This window comes from Erythranthe guttata, chromosome 13 (assembly GCF_056151865.1).
Source record: "Erythranthe guttata isolate IM_541 chromosome 13, IM_541, whole genome shotgun sequence".
Taxonomy (NCBI): Eukaryota; Viridiplantae; Streptophyta; class Magnoliopsida; order Lamiales; family Phrymaceae; genus Erythranthe; species Erythranthe guttata.
In genome coordinates, this window is record NC_142545.1 from 11,119,310 (window position 1) to 11,132,437 (window position 13,128).

At 32.0% G+C, this 13,128-nt stretch overlaps 1 non-coding gene across 1 annotated transcript; it reads right to left on the reverse strand.

The window, feature by feature from the left end:
* Window positions 1-12,592: 12,592 nt before the first annotated feature.
* On the reverse strand, window positions 12,593-12,664 carry TRNAM-CAU (transfer RNA methionine (anticodon CAU)). Its single transcript has one exon. It is a non-coding gene; the product is annotated as a tRNA-Met (tRNA).
* Window positions 12,665-13,128: the final 464 nt, after the last annotated feature.

Here is a 13,128-nt window from a genome sequence, read left to right on the forward strand (position 1 = left end):
CAGAGACTCTCCTAACTTTTCTAATTACAAAACGGCCCAAAGAGGGGCGAAAAATGGAAATCCTATAACTATCAGCCCAATAGCTAATTAATTTACGAAAATTATCTAAAGGTCCCAAAAAAACAAGAATGCTTCCGCTAGGCTCTCACTCTTGAATGAATCTGGTGATAATCACCACACTTACGCACTAGCTACCACTCTTTAACACCATCTTCATTTAACTTTCGATTTGCGAAAACGAGGTATTCCGACACGGTCTAGGATTATGGAGGCTCGAATCCGACGAGGAAATTCACATGCTAAATACCGTTTCATCCCCTTGTGCTCATATGCCAGTTTAGCTAATTCATCGGCAACACCATTCGCCTCCCTATAATATGGTTACCAACCCAAGAGTCTTGAAGATGTTGACGAGTGGCAGATATACTGTAATCAATCTCCCATGCAACTGTAGCCTTGGCGAATATCATATCTACTACAAGCTTTGAGTCTGACTCTAAGATCACATCCTCGACTCCCAACTCCCGACATATAATCAGCCCATCAAGGATAGCTTGAGCTTATGCAAAAAGATCCTTTGCCGTAAAAGTGAGAAAACCCTTGAACCACTTCACCATTAGAGTTGCGAACCAAACCACCACCGGGACAAAGCTCAAGCTACCCTTGTACCGATGAACATTCAGTTTATACCGATGAAGAGATGGAGGCTGCCATTTAATCCAGGTACCTTTATACATAGTCTTGATTCCAAAATTAAGATGTTTTAAGATAATGCGACCCTGCACATCCAGCCGATTTCCTAACCTGCATGGCGTCATTTAAGGCTTTAAGATGTGGCTTTATATTTCGTATGATGGCTACCTTGTTCATAGGAATGCCCTCAAATATAGCACAACACCGACTCTTCCAAATTCCCAAAGCAATCAGCCCACCCTGCGTACGAAGACTATGTTCGTGCGTCCAAGTTTTAGTAAGATGTTGCATTGACCCATAATGAAACGGTTTATGCCAAATCGAGGCATAAAATTGACAAACTCCCTGAGCCACATCAGATTGTGTAATAAGATGGGTCAAGTCTTCTTGACGAGGATTCGCACAACACTGACACTTAGAAGGGAATGTGCAACTCCGTTTTTTTTAATGCCAAGCCCACAGGGATAGCACCATAGGAAAGTCTACAAAAGAAAGCCCCAATTTTCAAAGGAATTTTGGGGTGCCAAATACTTTTGGTACGGATAAGCTCCCAGTACTCCACCACATTAAACTTTCCAGAAATAGATTCCGTGAAAATTACTGATCCTGCAATGAATCATCCGGTGAGATCAAATCGAAAAATTTATGTTGATAGGCGGAGAGAAAAGGTTTATATAGATCGGGTTGGGCCTTTACTTCATTGAAAGTAAGTGTTCTATTTGCATCGAGAACATCACCATCATACCACCGATCTCTCCAAAAATCAATTTGACCCTAATGAATTTTTCAACGACTATGATTCTGCAAAACATGAAAATGATGGTATATTTCGCGCCAAAGAATTGTGGCATGCAATGGAGGAGAATTCACGGAAATATCGCCATATTTAGCTCTAGCAAACCTTGCCCAAAGAGACTTACCCTCAAGAACTTTCCACGCCAACTTGCCTGCCAGTATATTCTTCATGTCAAAAAGTGATTTAAAGCCTAAACCACCTTCTGCCTTTGGGCGACATATTTTGTCCCAGCTAACCCAATGAATACATGGTCCATCTGTTTTCCCCATAAAAAAATTCAAAAAAGGCTTTCCATTCGAACAAAAGTGTTTGAAGGAACCACCGTACATGATAGAGTATGTGTCGGGAGACTACTCAACACCGATTGTATCAAAGTCATCCTACCACCAAAAGATAGAAATTTTGCCTGCCATCCAGACAATCGATTTTGGACCTGCTAAATTAGATAATCGAAGTTTTTGACCAAGTACCTCCCTCGATATATTGGCACTCCCAAGTATTGTAACGACAAAGCTTTATACAAGCAACCACTCCACTCCTTGAGGCGAAAGATTTTATTTGCATGGAGGTGTTTCGACGTGTAAAATCCACTCTTATTCAAGCAAATTAAGTGACCGGACGATTCTTCATATTATTTCAACAGCCGCCTTAAATTCTTGATCGAAACCTTACAGCCATTGGTAAATAAAAACATGTCATCGGCGTAAAAAAGATGAGAGATAGGAAGCGAACCCCCTTGAACTTTATATGCATTAATACTCCCTTGTGCCTCCAACCTTTTAATATTGAGAGTGAGGATCTCTTGCGCCATGATGAACAACAGAGGGGAGAGAGGATCACCCTGTCTAACTCCACGAGACGACTTAAAATGACCATAAGGCTCCCAGTTGATTAAGCAAGAATACAATATATCTGAAAAGGATCGAGACATAAGATCGCAAACTTAGTGCGAAAACCCTAGGGCTTGCATGGATTTAAGGAGAAATCTCCATTCCAACCTATCGTAGGCTTTGGACATGTCGAATTTGAAAATTATATTGCCTCCCTCAACTTTCCAATCAATATCGGAAACCAACTCCTGAGCAATGGCCATCAACTCATGTATGTTACGATCCTTAAGGAAACCAGTTTGCTCTTCCGAAATGATATACTGGGCAAATATACACTCAAACGCGAAGCAATGATTCTTGAGATAAGCTTACTGACAAAGTTCCCCTGGCTAATAGGGCGAAATTGATTGAGCGATTCCGGATTAGTGACTTTCGGAAGCAAAAATAACAAAGTCATGGTAATGCCCCTAGAGAGGTGATCGCCTAGAAAAAATCCATGAATAGTTTGCATGAGGTCTTTCTTTATTATATGCCAGCAATGGATATAAAAGTATCCCGTAAATCCATCTTTACCCGGAGCACTGTCAGGCGATAAAATTTTAATTGCTTGAAACACTTCCTATGCGTTTGGAAGAGCAATCGGTGTTGCATTCATCTTAGAAGTTAACCTGGTCTCCACATGTGAGAAAAGTTCCGAATCAAAGTGATAAGGCGAAGCATGAAATAGATCCGAAAAATATTCCACAGCTTTCTGACCAATAACCTGGCTGTCGGTTGTGAATGAACCATCAGCAAGTTTAAGAGAGATTGAATTCCTCTTTCTCCGATTTTTAATATTGGCATAAAAATATTTAGCATTTCGATGTCCCACCTCTAGTCATTTGATCCGAGCTTTGCTGGCTAATAATTCATGTTCCCATGCCAACTGCTGGTTAAGACTCTCTTTAACCTGTTGAAATTCATCAAATAAACCTTCATTCCATGTATGAGAAAGTCGATGCTCCATCTCCTCTATTCGCGATTTCATGGCAATCTTATTATCTTTGATATTATCAAATGTGCTCCAAATTCCATTGTTTCAACGCCTTACGAAGATGGCTTAGCTTTCCTTCGAAATTATATTGCCCAAGAGAGATTGCCTGCTGCCGTGAATGTCTAACAAATCTCTCAAAATCGTGATGCTCTAGCCAATTTTTTTGAAAGTATTAGGCTGGTGAAGTTTACCAAAATTTCTGAGCAAATGAGAATGATCAGACTGAACTCTAGGCAGGTGGGTAACGGTGGGTGAACAAGCAAACACCGCCTCAGCATTCAGTAAAACCATGTCGATTCTTTGCCAAATACAATTACTACCCCGTTGGTTATTGCTCCACGTATACAAGGTACCGATAAAACCTGCATCGGTTAATTTTGCCTCCACAAGAAAATCATTAAATTCATGCATCCTTTAATGGGTTCATGTCAAAAGTATAAAAACTTTTGGGTCAATCCCTCATTAAGTAGGTTGGTGAGGGGTTATCTCAAATAAACCCTTTTTATTTTGTTTGATTTGTTGACAGGTCAATGCAATAATATTATTGTCTCCTATTGTAATATTATTGTGGTTGGCAGTAAAATTAATGTAAACACAATAATATTGTTGTCAACCACATTAATATTTTTTTATTTTTTTATTTTGTTTGATTTGTTGACCGATCAACATAATAATATTATTGTCTACTATTGTAATATTACTATGATTGACAATAATATTACTGTGATTACACTAATATTACTGTCTACGATGGTAATATTAATATTACTGGTAACCAAAACAATATTAATTTTTTTGGCTTTTTATTATATTTGGCTTTGTTGACCGGTCAATATAATAATATTATTGTTTTATACAATAATTTATCATGTAACATAGTGATTTTGTTGTGTTAATATTATTGTGCTTGATAGTAATATATCAATATAATTGTGTTAAAGAATAATATAGTTAATACTACTGTCAACTACAATACTATTTTTTAAGGGCTAAAAAATGTTCAGGAAAAAACCAATTTAAACAAATAAAAATAAAAGTGGAGTCAAAATTGGAGACTGACGGTTAACGATGGTTGACCGACGGCGACGATCAAAATTGGGTTAGAGGTCGAAATTGAATAATTAGTGAAATTTGTAGTCAAATGTGAGGGGATATTTTAGTCTTTTATACACTTATGAATTTTGTCTGGACTTTTTTGTAAAAGAGTTTTTGGTATGATCATGTTTATGAATAAGTAGCTCATTATGAGCTTATTTGTAAAAGCCTCTAATTTAAATCACTATCATCCATTAAACTCTCTAACTTCACTAATTAGCACATTGACCCCAAATTTAACAAATATATCACATTCCATTTTCACATTTTTTTTACTAAACTTTTTTCGAGCCAATCGCCGTCGTTGACTTTTTGTTTTTTTCCCGGAAATTGGCGTTAACTTTTTCCTAAAATACCTTTTATGATATAATTTAAATCACTTTCACCTATTAAACTTCACTAATATTGTCTTGAGACAGTAATATTACTATCTCAGACAATACAATTTTTGTGTGAGATGGTAAACTTACTTTCTGAGACAGTAATATGGTTGATAGAGACAATAATATTACTTTCTCATATAGTAATTTTTCAATTATTTTCGTCGCAAACAAAACATCGCAAAGAGGAAGAAATAAATCCTATTTCTCGCCTAAATGAGCTTTTTTCGTCGCATGAAATGCATTTTGGCATAGTTACACCACATGTGAAACATAAGAGATACGTATATATACAGACACACCCACATAGACGATACACACACACAATGTGTGTGTGCGCGCGCTTGCGTGTGTGTGTTAGTGCAGTGGCGAATACATGATTTTTCCATGGGTGTTCGAAATTGAGTACACTAAAAAAATATAAATAACATTTAACAAAACTGGTGGACCAAAAGTTTATAGGAGTTTGAGGGCAGCGCCACATATTTGATTTTAATAGTATACGCATATAACAATACAAATATGTAAACAATTTTAAAACTAAAAAAAAATATTTGCAAATTTTAGAAGAATTTTTGAAAGATTTAGAGAAAAAAAAATGGTGAAATTATTAAATAAGTGATAAATAAATTAGAGTTGCAAAGTACCAAAATGTATATTTAATTACAAGTTTGCATTTTTCAATACATTGTATTTGTTTTAACTACTCAAAAAAATCCTAATGTATATTTCTAAGAAAGACAGAAATTTAGTACTCCCTCCTTCACATTTTATTTGTCTTTCTAGAGAATTTTTTTCATTTCAAAATAATTGTCACTTTAGGATTCCAATGAAGTATTTATTGTGTTTTCTCAATTATGCTCTTATTACTATTAAGAGAATTAATGGTTAAACATTAAATAAAAGTGGTTTTTTAGTCATTTTATTATGATTTTTCTAGAATCCATGTACATTTATTAGTTTTCTTAATATGTGTGAATTAGCGCCAAAAGACATTTAAACTAGAATGGAGTGAGTATAAGTAGCTCAATGCAAAAAAAATAATAATAATAAAAAAAAATCCCAAAAGTGTATTTCCAAGATAGATGTAAATTTAGTATAAAAATATGGGGAAACTACAGTTTCCACCCCTGAACTATGGGGTCTGTCACAAACACCCCCCTGGACTACAAAACGTAACAAAATGGCCCGTTCATTTCGAATCTGTTAGTGGATGATGACGTGGCACATTAACTTCATTGTGTCTAGCCATTTTTATACTCGTTGAAACCTTTTGTGTGGGTTAAAGAGGTTTTCAACAACTTTTCTCTTCATCATTTTTTCTGTAAATTTCTTCATTTTCCATTATTTCAGCTCAGAAATTTTTCCCCTCTTTTTTCCTTCTTATAAACCTTAGAGTTATAGCCAAAAAATAAGGGATTTTACGTTATTAGAGTGAAGGAGGAACGTTTTTTGTCTAAGTAAGAGGAATGAGAAATCTGCACATAATACATACCATGTTAGAGTCACAAGGGTACATAAGTAATTACACTCTTAAATTAACGGTGTTAATTTTCTAATGTTTAACAAAAAAACAGAGGGGCCAATTTGTTACGTTATATAGTTCAGGAAGGTGTTTGTGACACCATAGTTCAGGGATACAAACTGTAGTTTCTCCTAAAAATATTAAGTGCTTAATGGGGAGTCAAACCCTCGACATAGTCATGTAGAAATAAAACTCAGTACTATAACATAATTACTCCCCCATTTCAAATGAAGTGTCACTTTGTGGAGTTTTTCTTATTCCATATTATCTGTCACTTTAGACTTTTAATATGCATTAATTACAGTTTTATCAATTTGTCCCTTATAAATTTTAATCAGTAAAGAGGAAATTAATGAAACTAAGATTAATGATTGGGGTACTTTAGTCGCATTATATGTTTTTTCTCTAAAATCAATACATATTTATAATAGTTCCACGTTTAGTATATATATATATATATATATATATATATATATATATATATATATATATATATATATATATATATATATATATATATATATATATATATATATATATATGGCAAATGGCAAATAGGCCCATGATAATGACACATAATTAAAAGAGGGACATCCAACTTTTTTGTCTTTCAAATAAATCCAGCTCATTCAAACTTATTTGCAAATAAGGAAAATCCCTTTTATATATACCAACATTACCCTCAATTCATTGAAACCCATGTCAACTCCAATTTTATTATTTACACCCCAATTTAGCCAAATTTCATCAATTAACCAATTTTAACCCTAATTTCAATTTTGACCCGCCACCACCGGAGACCGCCGGTTGCCTCCGTTGGCCGGCGTTGACTTTTTTCTTTTTTGTTTTTTTGGAAAACTTTTTTTTTCCTGAAATATTTTTCCGGACGGTCAACTGCCGTTGACCGCCGGATCTCCGGCGTTGACTTTTTTTTTTAATAATTTTGTTATTTCTTAAAAATAATATTTTAATTAATATTACTGTGTTGGCTCCTAAATTACTGTCTCCAGCAGTTATTTAACTGTCGGAGACAGTAATTTAACTGTTAATTGACTTTTTTTTTCTCAAAAATATTTTAATTAATATTACTGTATTTGGTGCTAAATTACTGTCTCCAGCAGTTATTTAACTGTCGGAGACAGTAATTTAACTGTTAATTAATTTCTTTTTTAATATTTTAATTAATATTACTGTATTGGTTGCTAAATTACTGCCTTCAGCAGTTATTTAACTGTCGGAGACAGTAATTCAACTGTTAATTGATTTTTTTATTCTTAAAAAAAATTAATTAATATTACTGTGTTCGTTGCTAAATTCCTGTCTTTAGCAGTTATTTAATTGTCGGAGACGGTAATTTAACTAATAGTTGACTTTTTTTTTTTTGAAATTTTTTTTCTTAAAAAAAATTATTTTAATTAATATTACTGCCTTGACTGCTAAATTACTGTCTCCAACATTAATTTAACTGTTAGACAATAATATTAATAATATTACTGTACGGGAAAATAATAATCATAATATTACTGTCCCAAACAGTAATATTACTGCCTGAGACAGTAATTTAGTAGCCAAGACAGTAATATTAATTAAAATATTTTTTTCTAAGAAAAAAAAAATCAACGCCGGAGACCGGCGGTCAACGGTGGTTGACTGGCCGGAAAAAAATTTCAGGAAAAAAAAAGTTTTCAAAAAAAAAAAAAAGTCAACGCCGGAATCTGGCTGGAAAAAAAATTCCAGAAAAAAAATATTTTTGGGGTTAATGTGACATATTAGTTAAAATCCGGGGTCAATGTGTAATATTAAGGAAGTTAGAGCTTAATAAATGGAATTGATAAGAATTATATGATGGAGGATATTTTAGACTAAAACTTGGGGATGGGTTTAATTGAGAAACTGTTTTTTTTGTGGACCAATGTGCATTTAAGTCCCATGTGATGTGCCTTTTTGCCATTCGCCCATATATAAAATCAAAATTAAGGGTGTGCGTTACAAGCTTTTGTACTTAAGTAAAACCGCCGTTGTATATATGTATACTGTATTCTGTGTATATTACATTGAGAAAAAATCTAAAAATTAAGGGAGTGCTGTTGGACAACCTTGATGCATAGTGGATCTGCCGCTGCATGGACGTAATTTAGGGCCCGTTTGGCTACGTTTATTTGAAACAACTGATAAGCTCTTACATCTGATAAGATGTTTTACGAGCTGATAAGTTGTTACATTTTATTTTTAAAATTATTTTTTCAAATGTTTGGATAACAATCTTATAAGCTATATTTACTCGTTATAAGATTTTAAATAAAAAGATTGGTGAACATACTTTTTAAGAAAAATCTTATTTGTTCTCCAACTATGATTTTATAACATGAAGGCTATTTAATGTGTTTGTGTACCTAAATCTTAAACAACAGATAAAATGGCACATAAGAAGTATTAGTTTACAACATCTTGTTATTCAGATCTTTAAATTATAAGAGCACGTGCAGTGGTAAACATAAAAACTAGGGCAAATTACGGCCACCCCTGAGGAATGGCCAAGTTACGAAAAAAAACCCCTCTTATTTGGGTAATTACAGCCACCCCCTCCTTTTAAATATTTGTACATAAAATTTAGGTAATTCGGTTATTTACCGAACCAAATCGTATATTCAGTTCGGTAAACGATATGAAAGGTTGGCGTACCAAAATTTTGGTTAGGTTTTACCGATTTAACATCCCTAAATTTACCTTAGAGGGGTATTCTCGTAAGGATAATTCATAGTTGAGGGGGTGACTATAATTATCCAAACAAAAAGGAAGTTTTTGTAATTTGACATAACTCAGAGGTGACCGTAATTTACCCTAAAAACTATGTTATCAAATACTCATTTGCTCAGTGGGAAGACAATGTAGGGGTGGCCATGGCCCCCACCAAATTTTAATACTATATATGTATATATAGTTTATTGTCTTTATATTGTGTTGTTATAATTTTTAACAATTTAGTTTTATATAAAAAATAAAACTAAATATTTTTAATTGAAGAGAAGAAATAAATATAATAATAAATGAGTTTTACAAGTTGGATAAAGAGATTATGAATTGAAGCTTGGAACCAGAGGCGAGTTTACTCCCAATTGAAGAAAAATTAACTATATTATAACTATATACTTATTTAGTCTAATCAAAATTTAAATTAATTCAAAAAATGTTCTAGAATTTTTATTTTTTTTGGTTTTGTCTAAAAACAAAAGTCTTAAATTTTTTTAAGGGACGCTACCCCGACTCCTGAAAAGATACTTGAGAAAATAGTTTAATAATCATTTAAATTCATCTATTCTAATTATAGTTATCGAATTGATTATCAACTGAAAAATTATAAGTGGTTTCATTTTTAATTGTCACATGTCAACTTGTGATTCAATGTGTAGGTAATTACTTTTTGGATAATTCAATTTTTGGGAGGTTTTTCTGCATAAAGAGGTGAAATATCACTCGCCCATTTTGATACTCTCATCTCATTAAAAACATTTTTTATTTTATTTTGAGATATCAAAGAAATTATTTATGTATTTGATAATCCGTTTGACACTTCCGGTGAAATATCAGTACTCAACCATTTTAATACTCTCATTAAAAACATATATATATATATATATATATATATATATATATATATATATATATATATATATATATATATATATATATATATATATATATATATATATATATATATATATATATATATATATATATATATATATATATATATATATATATATATATATATATATATATATATATATATATAATTTTGAGATATCAAATAATAATTTACATACTTGATAATCCATTTGATATTTTATTGGAATTCTTTGATGTTAATAAAATGGGTGATGAAAAATGCAGGACGAGTTTTAGTAAATGCAAGACATTTTATTTTCATGATTCAAATTCTAATATATATACATCTTATTATGTTAAATCAATTTTTTAGAAGTTTTCAACACATTACTTTGAGAAAATATTACAAAAATATTTTTAGTAAACATAGACGCTTTATTTAAAAATTCAAAACCTATATGTATCATCTTATTTTTTCCAAATTCTTTTTTCCGTCGACGTTATTTTGGGAGAATACCATACCATTAATCATCATTAATCACCAGAACATGGGATTTACCGACTTTGGATAATGATACGGTTGAAAGTGAGGTAAAAATTTAGTTATACTCAATATCGAATATTAAAAACAAATAAATTTAGAGTTTTTTCAGATGAGTTTGAGACTCCAAATTGTAGAGAATAAATATAATCATTTAACAGTTAATGATAAATAGATGACGACAATTAATTTTTATATTAAAATATTTATAGCTATTAAAATGTGGGTCCATAAATTGAAATAATATTAAAAGTTTAAAACCATATCCTACATTTACTAAAAATCACTCTGCAATACATTTCCCTATTAAAATTTAGCTTGTGAGTGGTTGGTAAATTCCCCAAAGGAGAATATGAGAGAGTAAAATATTATATCACGTGATATGTTGTTTCATGAACAAAGTAAAATTAGTTTGTTTCACGTATGTTTACGAAGTAACTATAATTTAAATTTACTATTTTTTAATGGAATTACTTGACAAACCCCCTCATATACATTGTGTTAGTAAGAGAGACCCAAAAAAAATTCCACTTTTTAAGATAAATTCAATATATTTTGCAATTAATCATAAATAATTTAATTCATTATTATACCATTCACCTAACCCTATAACTCACGTTCTAGATTTTTTTCTTTTTTTCTCAGATTTCTCTTCTTTCTTCTTTCAACAGTAGGCGCCAGTTGCCATCTCTTCCCCCAAATCTCAGTCCTCTTCACCGCGGATAAGACATCTCGTTCCACTGCGTCGCCCATTATCACCGCTTATGCCTGCCTCATTGCCATCCACCATATCAGCCGCCGCCGTTCCTTCATCCGCTAGGACCAAATCTGCATTGTCCCAACCGATGAACCGACGGAGAAGAGGTGGCCTTTTTTACGGCGGGGCTAATAAGATGTATGGGTAATATGAAAAATGGAGAATTTTAATTATTTCTTGTTCATTTTTTTACTTGATTTTTTGGAGCCTTTCAATTTTTTATTGAATAATTTGTTTTCTTTGATAATTGAGAATGTTCATACGAAACTTAGAATTATGTTCTTCAATTGTGAGCATAATTCTTTTTCTTCTATTCGTATAGAAGGCCCAGGCTATTTGTGGACTATGAATTTATCGACAACTTTTCGTTGGACTTGGGATTAATTTTGAAAAAAGTAAAACATAAATCTTATATGTTTGTTATGTTCTTCTGTTGTATTGTATAGTGGACTTTTTTAATTTCATAGTGGATTTCGATAAATTTATAGTGGATTTCGATAAGTATACAGAGAGATTTTCGATGAATTTATACTGAATTTCAATAATTATATAGAGTGGTTTTCATGTGTATATAGCAGCTGTTTATATAGAGTGGTTTTCATGTTTATAAAGCAGTTTACACATAGTGGTTTCATGTTTATATAGTTGTTTTATACAGAGTGGTTTTCATGTTTATGTAGTTGTTTATACATAGTGGTTTTCATTGTCGTTCCCTCATTCATTTTTCGTTTCAACAGATTTATGCAATATTAGTAGGTTGGAAATAATTTATTTATGAAAGCTTCTCATATTTTGTTCCCATCGACGATGGTGTGACACCAAGATTTGCTTTTGAAAATTGATTTTCATTTGCTAATTAAGTTTTAATTTTATTCCTGTTTAGATTGATTTGGTGACCCTCGTTGGCCTTGTTGGTGGTGGTGTACTGGTCTTGCACTTTTTCCTGAACATAGTAGTGGTTTACGTTTCAAATAGTGGATTTTCGAATATTGAATTTATGTTGGTTTTTTTTTTTTTTTTTTGAGTTGTGTTAGTAGTGGATTACATATGTTTTTACTGGATTTCGATAAGTTTGTTGTGGATTATGTTAATATTAAAGTTGATTGCGTAAATTTTACAGTGAATTTTATGGTAATTTTACAGTGGTTTTCAATAAATTTGTAGTAGTTTCCGATGAATATATAGTGAATTTTAATTTTCGTAATCCTAGGGAAAAAAATAAAATAAAAAATTGAAAAAAAAAACAAAAATTTAAAATGAAATTAGGCGTTAAAACTATATGTTTTAAACTTGGTGGAAAAAAAATAAAAAACTAAAATAAATTAAAGTAAATAAGTATCAGAGCCAGGTTTCGATCCTGGGACCTGTGGGTTATGGGCCCACCACGCTTCCGCTGCGCCACTCTGATTTTGTTATTAAATGTTTCGTATAAACCGTAAATAAATAGAGTAAATTACAATCAACCCCTGAGGTATGGTCAAATTACAAAAAAACCCTCTTGTTTGGATAATTACAATCACCCCTCAACTATAAATCTATTTACATGTCTACCCTTGCGGTTTCAAATTTCGTAGAATTTTCGAGATTATATGGATTATTATCACTTTTGTACACGTTTTATCCTATTCGAACTCCACATTTTAAAGCAAGATGATTATAATATGTGTTTTTAAGCTTGTATATATCAGATTGTGGTGCATCAGAAACAGTAGTTTTACACAAAACGAGTACAAACTAGAACACATTTCATGTAATCTAGATGATTATTTTGAATTTGATACCATAAGGGTGGAGATGTAAGATAAAATAATAGCTGAGGGGGGTAAATGTAATTATCCAAACAAGAGGGAGTTTTTTTATAAATTGACCATA